At 38.1% G+C, this 24,854-nt stretch overlaps 3 non-coding genes across 3 annotated transcripts; 2 read left to right on the top strand and 1 right to left on the bottom strand.

Moving 5' to 3' along the window:
- The first annotated feature begins 5,558 nt into the window (after window positions 1–5,558).
- On the top strand, window positions 5,559–5,676 carry TRNAL-CAA (transfer RNA leucine (anticodon CAA)). The gene is made up of 2 exons: window positions 5,559–5,596; window positions 5,631–5,676. It is a non-coding gene; the product is annotated as a tRNA-Leu (tRNA).
- A 5,322-nt stretch (window positions 5,677–10,998) lies between these two features.
- On the bottom strand, window positions 10,999–11,115 carry TRNAL-CAA (transfer RNA leucine (anticodon CAA)). Its single transcript has 2 exons — window positions 11,078–11,115; window positions 10,999–11,044 (listed from the first exon to the last, which is right to left on the bottom strand). It is a non-coding gene; the product is annotated as a tRNA-Leu (tRNA).
- A 9,482-nt stretch (window positions 11,116–20,597) lies between these two features.
- On the top strand, window positions 20,598–20,715 carry TRNAL-CAA (transfer RNA leucine (anticodon CAA)). The gene is made up of 2 exons: window positions 20,598–20,635; window positions 20,670–20,715. It is a non-coding gene; the product is annotated as a tRNA-Leu (tRNA).
- The last annotated feature ends 4,139 nt before the right edge of the window (window positions 20,716–24,854 follow it).

Genomic DNA, 24,854 nt, shown 5'->3' with positions numbered 1-24,854 from the left:
ATGGGATCTATTGATTGGTATATGTCTCATCTTTCAAAATCCTCTCCCCCCGTTAAATGCTAATAATATTGCGAACACTAGTGGCTCCATTTTAGAGGGGCGGATATGCAAATTGAATAATTAATGCAAACTTGAAATACGGAGTTCTACATTAAATCAGAATAAAATCGTGTAATTGTTATGTTTATATCTAGAACATATAACTTTGTTGAGGACCAGTTGCCCCAATCGGCCTTCCCGTGGATCCGCCACTGATTGTAAAATTGGAAGAGGTAAATTGCTGTTCCATGATACAAAACAATTCGATAACTTTACATATTTGAGAGAGACAGTGCGACGATTTTGTACCTTTTATATTATCTGTAATAAGACTATGCCTCTTCTTTAATTCTTTTTTTAAAAATAATCAGTATCTGTAATTCTTTTGTGTCGCTTAGCAACCAAGCCACTCGTTATGACAGTTGAATGACAGATTTCGTTCCGGCGAGAAAGATAAATTAAGCTTCGTGATTGAAATCGTTTGTGCTGTGAGATGAAGCAGCCCTGAACACCCCGAGAATGGGAAGCACTACAAAGTAAACAGATAGGCCTAACTGTCTCCTGCCAAATAGGCAGCACCGTCACGCGACAATGTTGTATTTCCACTGTTGCCAGGCAACCATATACGATCGAGCGTCCTGGCTTCATATAAAACTTCACGATCTTTTTACGATGCTGTCTTTTTAGTTGCGACAACAAAAAATAAATGTATGTAGCTATTAGACCTATATAGAGCCAAAATGAAATGTAAAGTTGATGGTTTGGTCTGTTTCTTTCTCACATCTGCACTCCAACAAATTATTACTATCATTACTAGTATTTTTGTTTAGCGATACCATTTTCAGCGTTGAAATTATCTTGTAGCATGAAAACAAAGAACGGGGGTAAAAGTTGCCAGTTGATGGATAATATTAACGCATTCTCCTGATGTGATGAGAAATATTCTCGCCTGATTATTTTCTCTGGCAGGCCCGCAACCAGAGGGGGGCTAGAGGGGACCTGTCCCCCTAAACTTTTCGTGGCCCCTCCAAACCTTAACACAAAATGCTATTATTAATATTAAAAAAAAACACACAATTTAGCTATTGGTAAGAGAATGTTTAATGACTTGCCCCCCCCCTAACATGTTCATGGGCCCCCCGCAAACCTCTGTGGCTGGTTGCAGGCCTGTTTTCTGGCCGTCTATTCGAGTGACGAAAATATCTTCGAGGATTCATCGTGGTTCCGTACAAATGCAAATAAGTAGCAGGGTTGGCAAATTTGCCGCCCTGATTAATGGCATCATTTGCCAACTACAACTTTTTCCAGAAAGTACAAATCTTAAAAACACTTTTTAACGTCCCACGATTATGCCCTTGGAGCTAAGGGAGACGTTGTTCACCACAAACTTACTCGGGCGAGGCTCCGACTTAGGGACCTCATGCACCAGAAGTAAGGCTCAACCATTGAATCAACGTGCATCCCTATTCATGAAAGTTGTTGAGTTGATTTTGAGTTTAACGTCCCTTTCAGCAGCGAGGCTATATGAGACGGGACCTACTGATTAACGTGGAATCTGAACCACATGAACTCCCCCCTGGAATCGAACCCGGGTCTCCCTCCCCAAAAGCGCGCGTGCTAATCGCTTAGCCACGAAGGAGCTCTATTCATGAAAGTGAATGTTTTTGTAAGAGTTGGAGAAATGATTATTGGGAGAATTCCCAGAAACCCACAAACACAAAATTGTCCACCACAAACTCACCTAACATTAGAACAAACCAGGAACCCCTTGCACCAGAGGTGAACGCTGAGGTATAGTGTCCCACAAGATCGTTTTGCAGGTACACCAATTATGATTTCACAACTATTTCGTAGACTGGCAACACTTCTCTACATCTTTTTCCCTTGTCACACCTCCCCTTCTTTAGATCTGTTTTTTTTTCTGTGCCGCTCTCCTACGTCATGTTGGTCATTGGAAATGAATGCTGCAGATGAGCTGAACGAGAGAACAATTTGATTGGTTTGTGTTTAGGTCCTTTTTGGACAGCAACTAATTCTCTGGGTCAGTGGTCCTCAACCTAATTCCTATCACGACCCCCATTTTATCACATCCTCTTGCCAGCGACATCCTTATAATATCTTGTATGTAATAAGCTTGTGTGGGATTTTTAATATAGTTATTGCAAAGCTCTAACGATATCCATCTATTTCTATAATAGTAGAATCCATTTCTTGTATATAGTGGATACAGTAACTTCCCTAAAAGAGAATGGATTAAAACCAAATTTGGTCGGTTCATTCTTATTATAAATATCGAATTCTATCCGTCATACTGTTTCAAAATGAAGGCCGTTTGAAAATTTTAAAATGTCATAAGTTCTTTAATTTTGGGCCATATGATAAAAAATAAAGTGATTTCTAATTTTGGATTCAAAAATTTATAGTTGTTAAAAAAGTTATTGAATAATGTGCGTCACGAAGATTGAACCGGACATTGCCGCACTAGTGAAATTACACCATCCTCAGATACCTCATTAGCTTTCAATTTTAATTGTATTTCATTATCCAGGTTTTGCTGCATTTGTATTTTTCTGGTACTGCAATATGCAGTTATCATTAGTTTCATATTGTATCTGTTTCATTTAAATTGATTTTTAACAACTCTGCACCTCCTGAAAACGTTTAGTAGATCTAGTTTTTCTTGTTCTCAACAATATGCATGTCGGGGGAACGAGGGGGATGCGTACCCCCAATATTTTGAAGTACAAAATATTCAATATTTTATTCTAATTTAATTTATTTACTAACGACAGAATAACTGTTAAATAATAATAATAATAATAATAATAATAATAATAATAATAATAATAATAATAATAATAATAATAATAATAATAATAATAATAATAATAATAATAATTTGGAATATAATATTGAGTCTGTGAAACGATTATAACAGAGTTTTTGATATACCTCACGGAGTCCATGGAGGTAAGCAGAAAGATAACAAATGGAAAATGAAATGAAATCTTTGAGTTTTACGTCCAACGGTTATACCGGTTAGGCTAAAGGAGACGGTGATGATGAGTGATGAATGAAATGGTGAAATGAAGAAAGCGGGAGGAAACGGGAGAACTCCGAGAAAACCCATGCACACGGTGTTTGTCCACCACAAAGTTCACTTGGCGGGGGCTGGGATCGAATCCGGGACCCCTAGCACCAGAGGTAGATAACAAATGGAATCGAACATAATAAACAAGTTGAGCTAGGTAGTATCATTTAAATCACTTTCTTTGATGTCCTCCCCCCCCCCCGAAATTTTACATGCCAGAGACGCCAGTGACAGTACATATAGAAATAAAATAGGCTTATCAGAACACAATTCAAAATAAAATTAAAAAAAAATATTTTCCGGTATTAGATTCTCATTATATTTATCTCTTTCGCTGATCTTAGCGGCCCCCAGATTGAGAAACGCTGCTCTAGGTAAACAACTCTATGGTTTAACACTTTTACCCCTCTTCATGAATGACTGCAATGAATAATAGCTAGAATTGGTTACTCATTACTTCAATAAAGTGAAAATAAAAATGCATCATCTTTTTGTGAATTTACCTCTGTATTGTTGTAACTTGCATCAGATAGTCTTTCCGTGGTTGTTCCGTGAATCATCAGCACGCGCCTTGTGACTCATTAAACTTAGAAAGTAGAAATGGTTTTTGTAGATGAAAGGAAGATGGATGTCCCACGTACCAAGATGCTACTGAGTTATCTACAAAACTCCCTTCCTTCCCAGACGACATGTTACTTGAGTGAATCACTCACGGAGGGATTTTTTTTTTTTATGGCAAATTCCGCCCTAGAATAACGCGAGATGGGTCACGTGCACAAAATATTGACACGAGTCTTCTTCCGGCTCTTATATTGTTGTATTCCACATACAAAACGATCTGTGCGTTTACAATAAATCCATTACAATAGATATTGTATGACAAGGAAATTCAAATAAATTATTTGCTGGTGAATGGGGCTCCTAATACCTTACAGTGGTTCTCAAACTTGTTGTTACCGCGACCCACATTAAATATTAAAAAGTACCTTGTGGCCCACGTATTTTTATGGTGGTATTTCAAACCAATTAAATTTTGTAAATCATATTTCTAATTTTTTTTTATATAAAGGTAACACAGAGCTAACACTATTTTCAACGCAATGCCCTACCCCGTGACAGATGTTGACTCAGCCATTCTCTTTCCATCTTAACCCAGCATCTCTAATGACTGTACAGCAGGGCAGGGTTCTGAGTAACCACTTATTCTAAACCTCATTAACAAACGCTTTCAATTTTCATTTCCTGAATGGCGCTTTTACATTTACAACATATGTTTCTGCATCAAAATAAAATTTTCACAATTAAAAGGAAAAACTTCTCGCGACCCACCAAAGAAACGGCCCGCGACCCACTAATGAGTCGCGACCCACACTTTGAGTAACACTGCCTTACAGTATTAACTTCATACCATACAGTATAGTGCCCTTTTCCTGATGACGACGTTCACGTGAGGACTTCCTGTACAGGTTCCTTTTCGATCCCAGGAAGGGTGTTTCCTTTCCAGTAGTGGCTGAAATTTCTCTAGTCTCATATGCTCTTAGTAATGAAAAGAGATTTAATTAACCAATTAAATGAAATGATTTTTTTTCAGTTTAACGTCACACACGAATATGTATGATACTTTAAGCTAGAGGAGACGGATGATGAAGGCAAGTGAATGATTATGAAAAATTTGGTGGAATGAGAACGTGAGAGGAAAGGGGAGTACCCTGAGAAAACCCACGGACATGATGCTGTCCACCACAAACTTACTTGGACGGGGATCGAACCAGGGACCCCATACACCAGAGATAAGTGCTCTAAATCAATTACCAGTCTCAATGACTTAAGTAAGTGTATGCAGTGCAAGACAATAAAACAAAAGTGAATTCAAAGCAATTAACAAGTTGTAGTTGGTGTGTTTTTCGTTCTTGTGAAGTAGTGAAGGACGGGAATTCATAATTACGGTGAGTCCGAGCCACAACTAGGTAGAGCTGCATTCAGTCAGTACTTGGTCTTTGTAAGGTCGTTGCAACAGAATAGAGATTAGTCATTCTAAGCATTGTTTTCTCGCTTCCAAACAGTTAATGATTTTTATGACTATAGAAATTCAAAAGTACGTCACTTAACGTATATGAGTGATCAGTGGCATATTTAGGGGGGGGGGATACAAACAACAATAATCCTTCTTACCATTTCTATGGAAAAATATAAGAGCTTATTCACGTGTTCTGCATAGACCCTCCCAAAACAAAATCGTAAATACGCCACTCTGAGTAATACAAAGCAACGTTCTTTTCTTCGTTAACACTGTTGCTAATAATAGTTTTATTTTTTTTTTTAAATGGATGTTCCGCAACGTTGCAGCACTAACATTAACCGCCACTGCACCATGGCCTTTAGAACAAACGTTAGTACTTGCAAGTAGCTAAGGGAAGAAACAAAGCATGTCAGGATGGCCGAGCGGTCTAAGGCGCCAGACTCAAGCGAGAGCTTGTCACTTCTACTGTGACGCGAAGAATTCTGGTCCTCGTATGAGGGCGTGGGTTCGAATCCCACTCCTGACAAGTGTGTTTCTTTTTATTTTTAAGAAAAAGGCTCTACAACTATTAGTTTTCGAAGAAACGTAACTACTTCAAGTAGGTGCATAATACCCTGCTAAACGTGTTTTTACGATCGAGGATATATATATTTCGATTATGACTACACGACAGGTGAATACATTAAAATTTGATTTTGGGGTGGTTAACCAACTGCCTACCTCCCTTACAATTTATGGATGACTGTATGATTGCTTATAAACGCGTGCTATCCCTGGAAAGAATGGCCGAGCGGTCTAAGACGCCAGATCCAAGATAATATTTGTCACTTCTACTGTGATGTGAAGAATTCTGGATTGATTCTCGCACGAGAGTATGAGTTCATATTCCACTCTGATAAATAACTTTACTTTCTAAAAGGAAAACTCTACAAGTATTAGTTTCTCGAACAAACGCAGTTAGTTCAGTTGCTCTGTAATTAAGATTGTAAAGCGTGTGAGGATGACCAAGCGGTCTAAGACGTCATACTCAATCGAGACCCCATGCCGTAAACGTCGCCAACACCTAGTGGCCCACTTGATGGTAAATGTCGATTGTCGCCAGCCATGTGCATGCGGTTATTATTATGTATTATTTTTTCCTGGCGAATTTTTTCCTAAAGCGAGCTCCAGGGGTCAAGAGTACCCTCTGCCTCTACATCATGAAGTGAAAAATCTCGAGATGAGTGCGTATAATTGTGTGAATTTAGATGGCAACTGTCGCCGATCATTTGAAAGTGAATATGGGAGAACTACGAAATAAAGTAAATAGACACGCGTCAATTTGTTATAAAATTACATGGCGAGCGGATTTTATCTGATCCAAAACGGTTATCGTCGAATATACACGGTTACAGGATCACTCTGATTAACCAAATTAAAAACTCCTCGAGGATGTATGCCTCTACAAGCGACCTTTTTCTCTATTGTCTCTGTAGCTAAGTCAGAAGAGCACGTGCCTCTTAATTGAAAGGTTTGTGGTTCGCGCCCACCCCAGTGTGCTTTTGTTTCCGTGTTTTTTAGACTCACCTTAATGTAAATAAATTACGCATATAGGCGATTTTACATATTTCGGGGGAGTGTTTTTGTTGTTCATTGGCGTTTTGTCGCGTCTCTGCTACTAGTGGGCCGCTGGTGTTATAATTTTCAAAATGGAAGTGGGGCCACCGCGGATCGTCGCTGCGGGACCGCCAATTTTTGGCGAGTGCCCATCGGTGGTCCACCGACACTTCGACATGGGGGAGCTTGTCACTTCTGCTGTAGGTGAAGGAATTCTGGTTCTTGTGTGAGGACATGGGTTGCAATATATATAAAAGAAAATCTGCAAACGTGTGGTTTCCTTTGAAAATATACCAGTGGTCTGGTAGAAGCCGACTATTGAAACCTATCCATTAATAACTGATTCAAACATGCACGCCGACTACATGGGTGCTCTGGGGCTCCAGTACTCACACAAATAATCTTATGAGTAGTTTGGTAGAAACGAAATAAATATTTCTCACTTGTCGTTAAAAAAAAAAAAAGCAATGAAAACACTGAGATGAAGTTAAATTGTCTAACTTCTAAACCATAATTGTTTGTTTCAAATTTGTTTGTGCAAAGACAACCCAGAAACACACTCCCCCGCCCTTCCCAGTCTCTGGTTTAGTCAAAGACAGTCCCCACAATTAAAAAGAAAAAAAAATGGAACTAGCCTATATTGTGAATAGAATCGAGCACAGCCATTTATGACAGTGTTCATGAAATATTTTGACTAAAAGGAAATCAATCAAAAATTATCTAGACTCCCCTCAAAATACATAACACGACCCGCCATTGATATGAATCCACATACATTTTGGAAAGTCGGCGCCCTTGGATTCAATTAGTACTAAGACACAAGTTTTACCTTCTTTTGTTTTCTCTTCTTTTTATCTCACAGCAGCGAAACCAAACTCTTGATAAAATTTTTCTATTTTTCATGTCTATATGTATGAAGATTTGTGATATTCTTTTCTATGCAAAACGAGGCCTATATCCACAGGGTTATTTTGGGGTTCCGGACCCCCGTAAAGTTTTATTAGCTCCTAAAATTTTTCGCGGTAGGCTTGCAAATGAACTATAATATGGTTGGATCGGCCTCCCTGATTTCTATTTTCTACCGCCTCCCCTGACTTCTACTGCCCCTTCCTATATTTTTGAGCTGGCTACGGGCCTGTGCAGAACTTTAACGGCTAAATAGAATTTGTGAAATGTTCTTTTGAGAAATTTTCCCATAAGAAATTTGAATAAGCAGGGTGTGAAAATGTTGGTTCAATGATATTAGGATATGCAACAGACTTCTGTTAAAAAAAAAAATGGAGAATTTTAACTCTGAATCGTTTGTTTTGCTACTAACAGCAGCGATACCTGCGGCTCAATTGTAAACTTTCTCCTTCCGCTGCAGTATATAGCGACTTTTTTTTTTTTTTTTTTTAGTGCTTTGCCTATTCGCATTTAGATATCTAAAAATCATTTATTTAAAATCACATTTTATAAAATATTATCGAATATACTGAATGAAATTTTACTTTTCTTTTGTCCGGCCAGAAATTTTACAATTTCTCCCCAAATTATGCAACTATATTCTTATACTAACTGAAATGCCCGTTTTTCGCAATGGGAGAATGGGTTTATGGGTAATATTTGTAATGACTGGAGGAGTCCCATTTATGGCAAGATAAATTTGACTTCCAATCCTGTTTTCGGAGAATCGCTTGAATAATTACATTGAAATTAAGATCGGGTACGCCAAATATTATTTATGAATATGAAAATTGGCTTGGGATATTTGCTTCTCGCTCTGACAAGTTACAGCCTCCCTAATGAATTGTGATCTGTATTTATACGCGCTGGCTCTTGAGAAACAGTTACACCGCACGAGGCTCGAACCTTAGGTCTCCAAGTCTAGTAAGCAGCTGTTTACGTAAATATAGAAATAGTAATCATAGTCTAGATTTGCAGAATTCCATTTTTCTCATTCGGTACTCCAAGACACTAGGAAAAAAGGTGCGTAACTAACTAGGGTGTATTCACACAAAATAAACAGGTATTCCAAGAGATATTTACATGCTACATAGCTGAAACAAAACCACTATCGTATCTTCAATAGGAAATAACTGTCCTGACCGTCACTCCGGTAAGCAAATTAAGTTGTTGCATGAATTAGTTAGATTACCAGAGCAATGGAATTTAAACAAATGTAAAACTAAAACCCAACTATTATCTTGCTATAAATTCGACTATGTTAGTTATTACAAATATTTCCCATAAACCCATTCTCCCCATGCGAGGAACGGGCACTTCAACTAGTATAAAGATGTACTTGTACAATTTTCGAAGAGATTTTAAAATGTCAAGTCAGGTAAAAAAAAAAGTAAAATTTCATTCAGCATATTTGATAATATTTTATGAAAAGAGATTTTAAATAAATGATTTATATATACATTTGTTCTAGTATACATCTTAAATATGACATCAAACATACTGTATCTACGTACTATGGACTGCAGCGAAAGAAGAAACTTTACTATTGAGCCGCGGGTGTCGCTACTGTTAGTAGAAAAACAAATGATTCAGAGTTAAAATTCTCCATTTTATTTCGATGAAGGTGTTGTTGTATATCATAATAAAAATGAAATGAAATCTTTGAGTTTTACGTTCCACTATTATGCCGGACAGGTTAAGGAGACGTTGATATTGAGAAATGAATGAAATGGTGGCATGAAGAAAGTGAGAGGAAACGGGAAAATCCCGAGAAAACTTACGCAAGCGGTATTTGTCCAGCACAAAGTTCACTTGGCACTAGCTGGGATTGAACAAGGAACCCCATGTACCACAGGCGAACTTGTATATTCTAATAACAATCAATGGACAGTGGATATCATATTTTCATAGTACACATCCTGGTTATTCAAATTCCTATGGGAAAATTTCTTAACAGAACATTCAATAAATCCTATTAAGCCATTAAAGTTCTGTATAGGAAAAAAATCACAAAATTACATACATATATACATGAAAAGTACAAAAATATTACCAAGAGTTTAGCTTCGCCGGAGTGAGATTAAAAGAAGAGATAATAAAGGAAGGTTAAACTTTGCCTTAGTACTAATTGAATCATGTTATTAATGAATAGGTTTCAATAGCCGACTCCCTGCCACGCTGAGGGCATATTATTTTCACAGGAAACCATGCTTTTGCAGATTTTACTTTTAAAAAAAATCTTATCAGGAGTGGGCTTCGAACCTACGCCCTCTTTCGACGACCAGAATTTTTCACACCACTATAGAAGTGACAGGACCTCGCTTGAGTGTAGCGCCTCAGAGCGCTTTGCCATTCTGCCAAGCTTTCCAGTACTAATTACTCAGCTACTTATAGTAGTTATGTTTGTTTGAGAACTAATGGTTGTAGAGTTTTTCTACTACAGTGAAACCTCTCTAAACCGGACAGATGTGGGGAATAAAAAATTGTCCGCTATAGAGAGGTGTCCGCTATAGAGAGGTGTCCGCCTTAAAGAGGTCTCAATATTTTCTTACGTAAACTAGTAAACAAGATAGTTTGCAAGTGGAGAAAAATATTTTGTATGAACCATGTATTTACGAATATTACAAAAATGTTATTGTACCTGCATTATTCTAAGCCATCCAATATTCTATGTGGAAATAAAATGTTATAGCTCCCTGCACTTTACACTTATCAATACATACTGGGCTTTCAGTATGTTGCTTTAATTTACGTATTAATTGCAGTCCAGTAGTGTCTTTTTGAGACAATATGCGTACCCGGGGGCAAAAATACCAAACTTGTCTTCTGCTTGGTTAGAGATTCCAGCGGGACAGTAGGATGACGTGTAATCCCAAACGGCGGGCAACTGTCAATCACTTTTGCTTCTAAGACAGGTTGGGAGTCGAGTGCAGGCAAAGGACATGAGAGCATTATTAAACAGAGACGCTTCGTCTGGGTTGCTGAGCAGACAGTTGAGGAGGCAAAATGTTGTCAGAATGCTTCCTTGGTGACCCATGTATGAATTACTAAAAATGTATTTTTAATACACTTTTCAACTTGTTTCTAGACAAAGTGTCCGCAATACGGAGGTAAATAGTACATATAAAAGGCAGAAAAGACTGTCCGTGTCCGTACTAGAGAGTGTCCGCTTTACAGAGGTTTGCCAATATGTTTTTTCCTATTACAGCGTTTGGGAATTACAAAATATGTCCGTTACGGGAGATGTCCGCTTTATAGAGGTGTCCGTTAGTAGAAGTTTCACTGTAAAAGTAATAAAAAACACGTTTGTCAGGAGTGGGATTCGAACCCACGCCCTCATTCGAGGACCAGAAGTGCTCACGCCACAGTAAAGTGACAAGCTCTCGCTTGAGTCTGACGCCTTAGACCGCTCGGCCATCCTGACACGGTCGTTAGGATTGATTATGCAGGTACTTATATTAGTTATGTTTGCTTGAAAACTAACTGTAGAATTTTACGTTTGTAGAATTTTAGAATGGTTGTAGAATTTTACTTGGAAGTAGTTACGTTTGTTCAAGAATGCTTTACCACTGAGCGACCGTCCAAAGCTTAGATTAATTAATACGAACTGTTCGATATTATTTCTTATACTGTGTGCGTGGGTTTTCTCGGAGTTCTCCCGTTTCCTCCCACTTTCTTCATTCCACCATTTCATTCATCACTCATCGTCACCGTCTCCTTTAGCCTAACCGGCATACCGTGGGACGTAAAACTCAAAAATTTCATTTCATTTTTTTTTTATTTCTTATACTTCAGAAAGTACAAGTTGATAACTCTCCTGACTGCTCCACTGACTATTTGGGAACCTCATATTGAAGTAAAATTATTTCTCTTCTCCACGATCAGCGTGTATACATTGAATGTAAATCATATGACGTAACAGGTTAAAGAGAGCCAAAGATGGTTTCCAGTTGTGTAGTTTACGGTCAGCAAATCTTAGGGATGCGCACGAGACGAGTCGAGACAGGATTTTCCTCACAAAATTCGAGTCGAGACACGGCTCTTCCAATAGAGAAATATACATTTTTCAAGTCGAGACGATTACTTTTACAGCACATTTTCGAGACGAGACAGCCACAAATCTTGTCTCGTGCGCATCCCTAGGAAATCTGCTCCCGTCGCTGTCAGGACCAGTTGTTCTATCAGAAAAAAATGTTCCGGGGAGGCACACTTTGTATTCGGGGGGACATGCTGGTACTAATCTATTTATTATTATATTATAGATGTATTATTATTGGTCTCCTCCGGGGGGCACCCCCCAAAAACATGTCTAGAAGAAACACTGGTCAGGACTATGTTTTTAGACCAGAAATCCCATTTTTTTGTTAAATTATCCCCACATTTGTCCCACAATAAGGTGAACACTAAACAATGTTGTGCCTTCTCCAGGAACTACTCACACTATAGATATGCCACATTGACTTGATCCCTAGTCTTCTGTTGCAAGCGTTGCTATCGGCTGAAGGAATTCCAATAGGTTTCTCTCGCTTAGCAACAGCTGAACCCTTATTTGCTCAACGCGTGGGTGTGTGTGGGTGTGAGCGTTAGTTCTCATTTTTGCCACGGCTCAAGACATTTTGGCAGCACAATAGAAGCATATACATAGTGGCATAAGATATCAATCGATCTTGAACATTACAATATTTCTGTTTTATTGTTTCGTATTATTATTTTGTGCCGAATAGTGTAACGCGACCCACCGTTTGAGAGACACTCGTTTAAAGAGTTACACAATGTGACTTAAAAAAGTTCTTTTAACTCACTAAATCAGAAACAGACGCTACAAAGCAAAAGTAAACTTTTCTGAGCCTTCAGTGAAAAAGCAACCAAATAATTCAGATATTTTGACTCGCCTGTTTGGTGATTGCATTATTATTTACGTGTAATGACGGTTGAAGCACTACGACCTGAGCTCAAAGAAATGAATGAACTGACGAAATGCTAGTAATTACCCAGTAGTCTTGTGTTTATGTGTGTGTGTGTGTGTGTGTGCAATCAATGACAGGGGAACCAATCCAGTTAGGAATGCAGTGGAACAAGTAGCTCATACGTAGCATTGATTCCCCTCCGACAGAAGTCAATACCAGTTTCCCTTTCCAAAATATTCTCTTACTTGCAATTTTTCTCTATTTTCTTCTTCTTCTTCTAAAGACTATGTTCTGCAGAGTCATCTTCAAATTCATTCATGTTCAGAGCAAGTTTCCTTCTTCTTCTTTCTTCTTTCTTTTTTGTTTTCTTTCATTTAATCTTAGAAGCTAAACTCGTTAAATCTTGAGTCTCTGCTGGGTCAGGCATGTTATTCTGCAAAACAGGGTTGGAAGTGCTATTACTCTAAAATATCATATAATTTTAAACTTTAACACAACTTTTTGGTACAGCAAAATGATTGACACATCTCTTTAATCTGACTAGGGTTGCCAACTGACCGGTTTTTCATAGACCTGGCCGGAAATAATGCTGTTATTTTGATTAAGTTCTGTGGCCGGTACGAACTTCTTACCAGCCCCTTTATGACCGTTATTTTTTCAAATTTGTATCTAGTTCCAAGCAATTTCATCTAGTTCGAAGTATTGATTGAAAAAGTAACTTTCATTTTGTAAATCCAAAACTGTCACCTTTCACCATCTATCAACGATTAATATATTTTGTTCATGTGTTTAGATGATTTTAAAGAGTTGACAGGGACTGTATCAAGGAAAATATGAAATTTACTTATAAGGAATTTTAAACATTTATTGAGAGTGAAAAAGGATTTCTTAAAACAATTTCCTGTAGTTGAAGTATGAGTTTAAAGAATAAATTTCATTTTCTAAATTCAAAATTGTCACGTAAGGATTAATATACTTTCGTTCATCTGTTTCGATAATTTTAAAGAAGTGGCAGTTACTGGTAAATACAATATGATGATTCATGATGATTTCAGTTTCTCATTTATAGCAAAATGTATCTATTAAGCTTATTAGTGAATGTACTAAGGATATGCAGAATACAGGTGCTGGTGCACTTTTGTTCACGATAGTACATGTCCTTCTCACGGATGGGTTCGAACAGAGATACTTCATACTTAGACCTATATCATAAGGAATTTTGAGGGGATGCTGCTTTTTTTTATTTTTCAGAGTTGGCAACCCTAAATTTGACGTTTTTTTTAAATACTTCTTTATATGTTCGAAATTTTGGAAGATTTCTACAGCAAGAAAGGATAATGATAAACACACTTTTAATGTTTGTGTTCAATATTATTTTAAAATAATAATAATAAAAAAATAGAAGCAAAAACCCTTAATTTGGCCGAAAATCGAAAATTATCAACTCTGTTAGAAATGGGGGTGATATCAATAAAAATAAGTAACTACTCCTGAGAAGTCCTGCTCGAGAATCGGAGTAACTACACCTGGAGAATCTCCTCCCTCAATTTCGTATCAATAAAACAAACCACTACTCAGGTCTAGTCTGCTCCAGATTTATGAACGTTTACTCGCGCTTCCTCTGCACGTAGCACTGAGTCGTATCAATAAAAGAAGTGATTACTAATTTCTCCCATTCATCGCGCAGTCATTTCGTTGTTTTTAACCTATGGCGTGTATCTTAAAAGCCATGAAACTGGCAAGTAGCAACGATAGCTTCAATCAAAGTGCATTTGTGGATATTCTAAAAGAGTTTCCAGTGGTACTTTCAAAGTCACAGCTACCAGAAAGTAAACGAAGGAAAGCCAAAAGTTTGAAGGTAATTACACTGAAATGCAACGAAATATCAAATACATCTACGACTGAGACACAAATTCAAAAGAGAATCTTTAATATTCGAGCGAGAATAAAACAAAAATAAAAAAGAAGAAAAAAAAAACGGGAAAGAAGAAAGTAATATTGAAACCATGCGAATGAACCTATTTGAGCTGACGGATGTTGATTGGAATCCAGCAATATTAAGATTAACACGACAAGCGCATATCACGTGTTGTCCAAGGTCTTTGTAGATTGTTTGGCTTTAAGAACGGAATCAGACACTTGGCTCCTTTGTTTTCTTTTTAATAAAGTCCAGCCACCCACGTCATAAATCACGTCCATCTGATTGCGTTTTCCACACCATACGTGTCCCATTCTCATGTATACACCCTTTCTATCAACGTTGAGTTGAGTTGATTATTAGTTTAACGTCCTTTTCAGTAGCGTGCCTATATGAGACAGTACCCACTGATTAACGTGGAATCCAAACCACAAGAGCTCCTGCCGGGAATCGAACGCGGGTCTCCTATGCCAAAGGCATGTACGCTAACCGCTTAGCCACGAAATAGCTCTTCCTATTAACGTATTACTCTCCAAAATACTAAGTTTCTTTAATGCCACTTGTGTATAGTCAAGTGCTCCGATAGCACCCGGAAATGTATATTGTTCTTGCCACTCTGCCTTTGCTGTTTGTATATTACGCACACTTCCGGAAACAATCCATTTTCAGGTAGTCATAGACAGTACTTTGAGCCACACCAGAATCCCCTGACATTCCGACCTTGAATCCCGGATCACTCACGTAACGCAAGAAAACCAAGGGCACCGATTTCTCTGTAAATTGGGGGGGGGGGGGAGGGCATTCAGATGTAGAAGGTATATATATCAGGATTTTAAGACAAATTGCACTCTAATTATGCCAAATATTGTATATTCATAAATACAATAGGGGGCCCACATGAGCTTTGGGGGGCCCGGGTCTCCTGGCCCCCACAGGATCGGCGCCCTTGAAGAAAACCCGCATCTTTTCATCATTACGTAGTCCACCACCCCGAATTTCGGTTGATTCTCCTTATAAAATGTTGTGCTAATCACTACATTTTCTTTCATAAACTTATAATGCTTTTTGTAATCTCCATTTCCAACATTTCTATGCAGTTTATAAGTTTTTCTACGTAGTAAAACAATCATATACTCTGCCATATTTCGTACGGAGTCACCTATTTAGCTTGCTCCACAAATTTGGAGAAGTTACTAGCATCACAGAGGAGTCTTTGATTTTTATTGATATCAAACGCGTAGTAGTTACTCGGCTCGAGAACAGAGGTGTGGTTACTTCAAAAGGGCGGGGCTTCTCCGAGGTCAGCCGAGACGACTAGTGCTCAGTTCTCTTTTTATTGATACCAATGCGAGTAACTACTTCAAAATTGGGCGTAATGAGTAACTTCTCCGTTTTATTGATATCACCCATGGTATTTTTCTGGGCCGGGACGGAATTCTGTAGTTCAACGTAGAATTGAGACCTCCATATCAGTGACAGAAAAATGTGGATTCATATCCACAAACAAAACATTTCATCAAATATTTCTAACATTACGTATATCTGCAGACTCCATATATATAAATTAAAAAGTGAAAATTATCTATCAAAAGGGACGAACTGGAACACGATCATAAATGAAATCCATTTGTTGTAGTAGAACAGGTGTATAGCATGTAAGAAATCGGTAGCGTAGTTCACGGGCGTCTCTGGTGGGGGAGGGGACGAGGGGGACACGTCTCCCCCAATATTTTGAAGTACATATAAAATATTCAATATTTTATTCTAATCTGCTCATCTATCTGCTTTCGATTTGTAACTGTAGATAGATTTAGCATTTTTTTTTTTACGGGTTCTGTAAATAGCGGCATACCGAAAGCAGATAGGTGAAATGTGATAACGGTATCACATGCAAAATCGTATTGTCTAGTTCACTACGTTTCCGCTTTTCGATGATTTTTATTGGTTTTGAAGATATTACAGAAAAAATCTCTAAAATTAGCGGTATTTAATTTTGCTTTAGTAAAGACCCTTAAGAACGATGTGTTGCAATATGGTGTCAGTAGATATGGCACAAGATAGAAACAGGTAGAGGACAACTGCAATCTGAAAAGCAGACCCCAGCTAACTAGGAAAATTGGCTTAGAAGATGAAGAGTCGAACACTTAAAACATAAGCTGATAGAATAGGTAATATACAACATCAAGAAGAGACGCGTGTAGACTATACAGGTATCATTAAATGTTATTCGCACAAGATTGAAAAATCAATATATCGATCACACAAATAATACACTGAACAAAAAAGAATAAAATTCAGTATTATTTTATTACAAGCTCATTTCTTTTATATTCTGAATTTGTAACAAAACATCTCGCGACACCCAAGCTAGAAAGAGAGCTATTTCGTGGCTAAGTGGTTATCGTACGAGCCTTTGGCATGGGAGACCCAGGTTTGATTCCCGGCTTGAGCTAATGTGGTTCGGATTCCCTATTAATCAGTAGGTCTCGTCTCATATAACCTTGCTGCTGAAATGGACGTTAAACTCAAAATCAACTCAACCCAAGTTAGAAAGTTGTCTACACCAATCATTTCATTATCTTTTTCCTGATGACCCATATAACAATTTTTTTTACGTTCTTAACCGTCGCATTCGCCGTTCCTATCTTTTGCTTTTATTTTCTGTTCACATTTTAGACCTTCTCTAATAACACTGTCTAGCCATTTATCCTACTTTCTCTTCTCTAACTTTTAAATATTACATATTTATCTTCATTAACTTTGAAAGTTGGAGGAAGAGACCCGGGTTCGATTCTTGATGGGAGCTTATGTGGTTCGAGTTGCACGATTCGGATCCACGTCTCATATAGTCTAGATACTAGAAAGGGTCGTTAAATTCATATTGTCCTTCGTTATACTCATCATTGGTTTCGTTTCGGCAACATTTCGGGGGAGGGCACGGTGGCTCAGTGGTAGAGCCCTTACTTCTGGTGCCAACAATCCCTGGTTCAATCCCCGACCAAAGTTTGTATTGGATAACATCGTGTCCGTGGATTTTTTGGGGGCTAATCTACTTTTCTACCACATTCTCATTCCACCATTTTTTTCCCATCATCATTCATTTGTTTTAGTCATCGTCTTCCTTAACCGTTCAATCACGAACATTTCGTTTTCGTAATGTAGAAACTCAACTACGAATATTTCATTTTCAAAATACGACCACAATAACGTTTGTACCACTTTCAATCCTGTTTACTATCGCACGCAAAGAGCTCGAATGGCTTCTGATATCACCTTTGAAGAATGGAAAGAACAAAGAGGCCTAAATACTTGACTCCTGCTAAACCAAACATTAAAAGTTACGTTTTTGCCAACGCTACGAAATCGGTTTAAATGGCTTCGTAATTTACGAGACGCAGGAATTTAAGGGTTAACCTAAGAGGCATAATCGTGAGATGTTAAACTGGAATATTTCGTTTCATTTCATTTTGGCAACATTTGTCATTCTTCGCAGATATTTCTAAACTTATTTAACATTTAGTTAATCTTACATTCTAAAGCCTGTGACATACATCTTGGCATTTCAACTAAACGAATAAAACGCAAGCTCTGAAGCGACGTTGCCGAGTGAGAACGGGGTGCGGCTATGGCTTGGCTAAGCAGCCGAACCACAGCGCAATCAGGTGGCAGGGGATAAATGCATACAAAATAAACGCGGCAACACCGCAGCCCTGTCATTTGCTAGCAGCATTTAAAGGGAACTTGGAGCGCTGCCTTCAAATGCCAAGATGTTTGTCACGCCGCATAATTTACAAATACTATAGTGACCGTGACGACTCATGAAGCCTGAGCTTTACACGAATCATAGAACTGCTTTCTCTCACGTGTCATGAATCGGAAGACCTCGGCACGATCCGTGGAGCTGTCTTCCGAACGCACACCTTGCCAAAAGAAAAAAAAGTGAAACAGCTAAAGAGCACCAACAACGTTGCCAAACTTATAAGATACAGCGAACGAGCAACGTAAGAAAGCGCTTAAGAGGCCTTATCAACGTGAAATTAAAATACCGCTAATTTTACAGTAAGTATGCGATATCTTCAAATAGACAAAAGATAATACAAATATGGAACAAGATTGCCCTAGACAATATTATTTTGCATGAAGTATCGTTATCACGAGTCACCTAATGGCTTTCCGTTTGCAGCCATTTAAAAACGCGAAAATAAATCCCGATTTTCTAAATGGCTGGAAATCGAAAGCAGGTAAGTGAGTCATGATAACGGTATCTCATGTAAAATAATATTGTCTAGGGAGCTTTTGTTCCACTTTTCGATTATCTTTTATCTATTTGAAGATATCACATAATTACTGTAAAATTAGCGGTTTTTTTAATTTCACAGTGATAAGGCCTCTTAAAGAACTATAGCATAAACACTATATTTCGAATTAAATGGCAACAATAATAGTAGCAAAACATAAAATTACAAAAACAACAATAAAAACAAAACTAAACTTAGTGGCAATAAGACAACACTGTAACCTCAGAAGATGTTCTCCTTATAGCGCGCGAGACGACACTGGCAACATTTCATGGGTGGCGTTGACGACTGGAACAGACCCTCGCGTTTTATCGGGTGATGAATTTGGTAAATCTAAATGAAGCTTCACGACTTCTCGCGATCACTATAACTATATAATATGAGAAAAGTAACACTAAATGTGATAATAACACTTCTACGTGCAATCCTGTTCATGACTATCGTTCTTTCTCTCTCTTTTTTAACTCCCTCTCTATCTTCATTTATTGTTAAAAGATCGAATTTCTTTCTATCTCCCTCTTTCTTATAGCTTGTTTGATGGTGATGTTTTTAAAATCAAATTATTACCTGGAGAAGAGAGAAACTAAAAATCGGAATATCATACGAAACTTTTCCTACTTATATCATCTTTAATGTTGTCATAAAAAAAAAAAATATGTCAAGCTTCCTTGTGGTTATGTGGTTAACCATCGCACCTAGGCATGACTCCCGATAAGAGCTCATGTAGTTAAAAAAAACATATTAAGCTGATGTCTCATATAGCCTAGGTGTTAAAACCCTAAACTCTAAATCAACGAATCAACTAATAAACCAACTTGCAAATTGGTGCATATTTTTGAAATCTTTGAGTTTAACGTCCCACGATAATGCCCTTTTAAGTTAAGGGAGACGATGATTAAAGCAACTGAATGATGACGGAAAAACTGATGAAATGAGATACTGGGAGAAAATGGGAGTAATCCAAGAAAACCCACCGACACGATGTTGTTCAACACAAACTTACTTGGCTGGGGATTGAAGCAGAGATCCCACGCATCAGAGGTAAGCACTTTACCACTGAGCCACCACGTCTCTCTAACTTCGTCTATAGATCTCTATATTTGTATATAAAAGAAGTGCTGTCTGAGTGAGCGAATGATCAATTGATCATTATTAGGGCAAGCTGCTTGAGAGTCTTCATCCCGGCGAAATTAAAATACCGCTAATTTTACAGTAATTATTTGATATCTTCAAATAGATAAAAGATAATTGAAATGTGGAACAAGAGCGCCCTAAACAATATTATTTTACATGAGAAACCGTTATCACGACTCACTTATCTGCTTTCGATTTCGAGCCATTTTGAATATCGGCATTTATTTTCGCGTTTCTAAACAACTGAAAACGGAAAGCCACTAGGTGACTTATGTTAACGGTACCTCACGCAAAATAATATTGTCTAGGGTGGTCTTGTTCCATATTTCAATTATCTTTTATCTATTTGAAGATATCACATAATTACTGTACAATTAGCGGTATTTCAATTTCGCCGGGATGAAGACTCTTAAGCTAACCGAATCCTTTCAATGAGAAACTGGTTTCCCTGGGCAGCCATCTGAGCGAGAAACCGGTAGGAGATTGTGATGTGTTATCAACAAATCCTGGTCCTCGAATGAGGGCATGGGTTCGAATCCCACTTCTGACAATTGTTTTTTATTATTTTTAATAGAAAAACTTTACAAGCATTAGTCCTCCAACGAATGTAACTACGTCAAGTACCTGCGTGATTAAACATAGAAAGCGTGTCAGGATGGCCGAGCGGTCTAAGGCGCCAGACTCAAGCGAGAGCTTGTCACTTCTTCTGTGATATGAGGAATTCTGGTCCTCGTATGAGGGCGTGGGTTCGAATCCCACTCCTGACAAACACTTTTTATTATCATTTTAAATAGAAACATTTTACAACCAGATGCCAATCCAGAGACCTGTCATCTTATTTAAGGCTTACCAAAAAGTCTTGTAAGTCCCACCAGGCCAATGCTGTTATCTTCAAATGTGAGCGCTGCTATACATCTTTTTTCATGGTTGTCGCTATCCTTGTTGGTGTAGTGGTTAGCTCACGTGCCTTCGATGTACGAGGTCGTAGGTTCGAATCACGGTGGGAGTGTGTCGAATACATTATAATGCTTCAGATCCCGCGATTTACACTGTGAGTCTAGTCCTCTATAGCTTTATTGGCTGAGAAACTGCGGAAATACAAATCAAACAGTTTTACGATTGTTACGATTTCATCACAAACTATACGAGTGAGGAGAAAAAAAAAAACTGAAAACGTGCAGTCGCTCCTAGTCGTAGTAGAGAATTCTTCCGCTAGGAGGTCTAGTAGTGACCTTCTCAAATCAGTTGCCCAAGCCGCGTCTGCGTAGAAGGTTGATTTTGATTGTAGTGTTGTTTTTCTCAACTGTTCTCGTTTGCCGTCTGCTAAATCGTTATAAAGGATTTAAAGGAACAAAAGCTATGTTAGAAAATTTGCCTCTTGCTTGCAACGGAAGCTTACCAAATGCTTTACTGGCTTTCAAGAAAGATGCTATAAGCGCACGGAAGATTTCGTGGGGTTTGAACGGTTTAAACATGATGAGATCAATGTTGAAGATTATGCTCGTCAGGGGCGGATCGAGGACCGATTCCTGAAGGGAGGGGGCGTGGGTAGTCATACTGCTACTTTTAAGGGCTCCAAACTTTTGGGATGGGTTTTATTTATATATATAAAATAAGAAATTTTCCTCTTCTAGGGGGGCGATCGTCCCCTGGATCCGCCCCTGATGCTCGTTCTGGGCGCTCTTAATCATCTCAAAACGACGAAAACATTAAAAAAACTGCACCCCCCCAAAAGCAAGGATCGTTGTTTGAAGATGAACGAGATTTCAGAAGAGACCTGAGTGAGTTCGAGCTTGTGCCAGCAGCTTTTCAATGAGGATTTGCAAAAGAGACGCGACTTGCCGCTAAGTTTGTTCCTCGCCTGCTCACGCAGGATCTTGACATTTGAGCTCTCACGAGTAAGCTATCGTTCCCTACCCTTTGTATTTGCCAGGCCTAGCCCCGTGAGACTTTTTTTTTCTATTCTCGAGAAAGAAAAAATCTAAAAGGGAGGCGTTTTGATGATGTGGAGAGTGTAAAATGAGCTTAGCAGAAGGCACTGGACGACATCAAAGTTGAAGAGTTCCAGAGATGCTTCAAACAGTGAGAAAGAAGACTGGGAAATTCCATCGCATCTAATGGAGATTACTGTGAAGGAGACGAAAAGTACTTGGTATAAAAGTACTTGGTACATTTTTTTTTTTAGAACAAAAGTTCGGTTTCTTTAGGGTCCCCCCTCGTATATGAAAGTTTGTTAAATAAATAATTAATTAATGAAGCAGAGGAAAACTATGTTACACAATACAATAAAAATCTTTATGCATGTCCTCCGGCGCAGTGTCCATCTATAGTAAATTCGTTCATTTGACGCTGTTAAAAACAGCTTTTATATTGTGAAAAGTATCATGTTGGAGCTGGCAACACTTGTTGTATTGTCACTTCCAATAACATTAACAACGTAGCATCGTGTAGAACACGGCTGAATGAACAAGCCGAAATCAAAAGGCTCCCCCTGTGCAGAGAGCGGTTTTCGCAATACACGTGACAGCCTTTGTGTTCGGCGGATTGACTTCGAGGGGAAGATTGGTTGATGAAAGGGATTGCGGGAGCATGGAAAGAAAATTAGCATGTAATAGTCTCCATCATAATTAAATGAGGATCCGCCTTCTGGTTACCTATTATTACTATTATTATTATTATCATTATGTACTGTGAATAGCGATTGGTCTAGTAATTGGATTAACATGATCTTGCTTTCGCATTGTTAAATCTACGATAAAGAAGTGTTGATAGCTTTATGAAGGTTGCCATACAGTATAAAAATTCTTTCGAAACGTTACATGAATACATGAAATTCTTATTATGTGATCATCGTTATTATTATAATTAATTTGCCATCAGTGAGAGATCTCTTGTGGCAAATTGAAACGATTGCAGTTATGGCTCTTGAGGGATGTCGCACAAGTAAAACATTAAATTTTAGCGCTGCAAGCTAAGAGAAGAAAAAGTTTACCGAATGTAGGCCTACGAATATTTATACAGGGTGTTTCAAAACCACCGACAACGTTTGGAAGCTGATTCCTGACACCAAGATAAGACAAAAAATATAGACCAACCTGGGTACACAAATGCTTAGTTTTGGAGTTATAGGCTGCCGAAAACGAAAAAAAAAAAAAGAACTTTAAAGATCCATAACTCCATAACTGTGGGACCTACCGTAGTCGGGCAAAGACTTCACTTAGGAACTAGTATGTCCCCTTTCCAAAAATACATGTTTCAGAATCCTGCGGTACTTCTGTAACAATTTTTATAGAGGCAGTTCGGCTGCAGTCATATAAACTAAAGTACCCCTATGAAAACTACCCCTATAAAAATTATTGTGGAATTACCGCAGGATTCAGAAACATGGATATTTGGATAGGGCACATACTAGTTCCTAAGTGGAGTCTTTGCCCGACTACGGTAGGTCCCACAGTTCTATGGTTCTTAAAAATTCATTTTTTCATGTTTTTGACAGCCAATAACTCCTAAAGGAAGCATTTGTGCACCCAGGTTGGTCTATACTTTTTTTCTTATCTTGGTGTCAGGAATCATCTCCCAAACGTTGTCGGTGTTGTTTTGAAACACTCTGTATATACCTACACCTTTCTTCCCTTATATCCTCGCTACAAAATCTTTCAGTTTAACGTCCCGCGATTATGCCTTTTAGGTTTAAGACAGACGTATGAGGAAACAAAGTGAATGATGATGGAACAATTCGTAGAATAACAATGTGGAGGTACAACGAGAAAACCCACGGACACAATATTGCTTACCACAAACTTAACTGCCCGGGTATCGAACTAGGGACCCCACACACCAGAGTTTCTTCGCTACCAGCTAAGAGAAGAAAGCTCACTTACTGTACTAATTCTTGTAGGCTATACAACTTTCTTCCCGTAGGCCTTCGCTACAAGTTAAGAGAAGAAAGTTTACCTAATATAGGGCTACTAATTCTTGTATGTAGCCTTCTGAAACTGTATAAAGACTTCTTCCTTAGTTCATAGAAATAAATTTCTTTTTTCGTTGTGATTTCTACCAAGTCACTTCTGTTCTTTTTAATATAATCCATACCAAATACGGACTTACAAATGTTTCGTTGGCTCTTTTTAATTATGTCTTTCTGTGGCCAACTTTTGCGAATACTCCCTATTTAGTAGTTTCTCTTTCGCGTCACGTGGTTAATTTTATCAATTTTTCTCCATACTTATATTCCGAAATCTACGATATAGTTTTTATCGTGTTTAGTTAACTCACATGTTTCTGCATCGTATAATACAATACTTTACATGAATATTTCAAGCTGTCCACCTACACAAATAAGATCCTTAAAAATCATTCATCCTTTGTGAATTAACATACTTTATATGTAGAATCTCTGAAAATGATCCCCATATTCATAATTTGCACCACTGTGTTTAGTATAAACAGTTTTAAATAGAAAAAAAATGTAGTAATATCTTGCCGCCATTTTGTCAACATATTATTTAATATTTTCTTTCATTTACTACTGATTATATCAAGGATCTTATAAAATAGATCTGCCCTTACAACAAAATCTTGAAAGCCATACGTCACAGTTTCGCCACTCCTACTCTGCCCACTCCGCTCAATAGGATCGCAATGTTTTGAACCAACAATCATGGCGGAAACGAAAGTAGCCAATCAGACGATGGTGGAAACGAGAGTAGCCAATCAGACGTGCCGATGCTCGGTTGCTTTTTGGCTTCTTCGATTTAATTGGACAGATCCTCTATTTATAACATCCTTGAATTATAATTATTCTATTTTCTACTTCTTTCATAACGTGAATTGAGGTTTTATATCTTTAGGTACAGACCTAGGTCCTGATCACCAACAGATACTAGACTCATCTACGTAAACATTC

This window comes from Thermobia domestica, chromosome 2, assembly GCF_964235325.1.
Source record: "Thermobia domestica chromosome 2, izTheDome1.hap1.1, whole genome shotgun sequence".
Lineage (NCBI taxonomy): Eukaryota > Metazoa > Arthropoda > Insecta > Zygentoma > Lepismatidae > Thermobia > Thermobia domestica.
The sequence above is the reverse complement of the archived record's forward strand: the minus strand, read 5'-3'. Positions and strand labels throughout refer to the sequence as shown.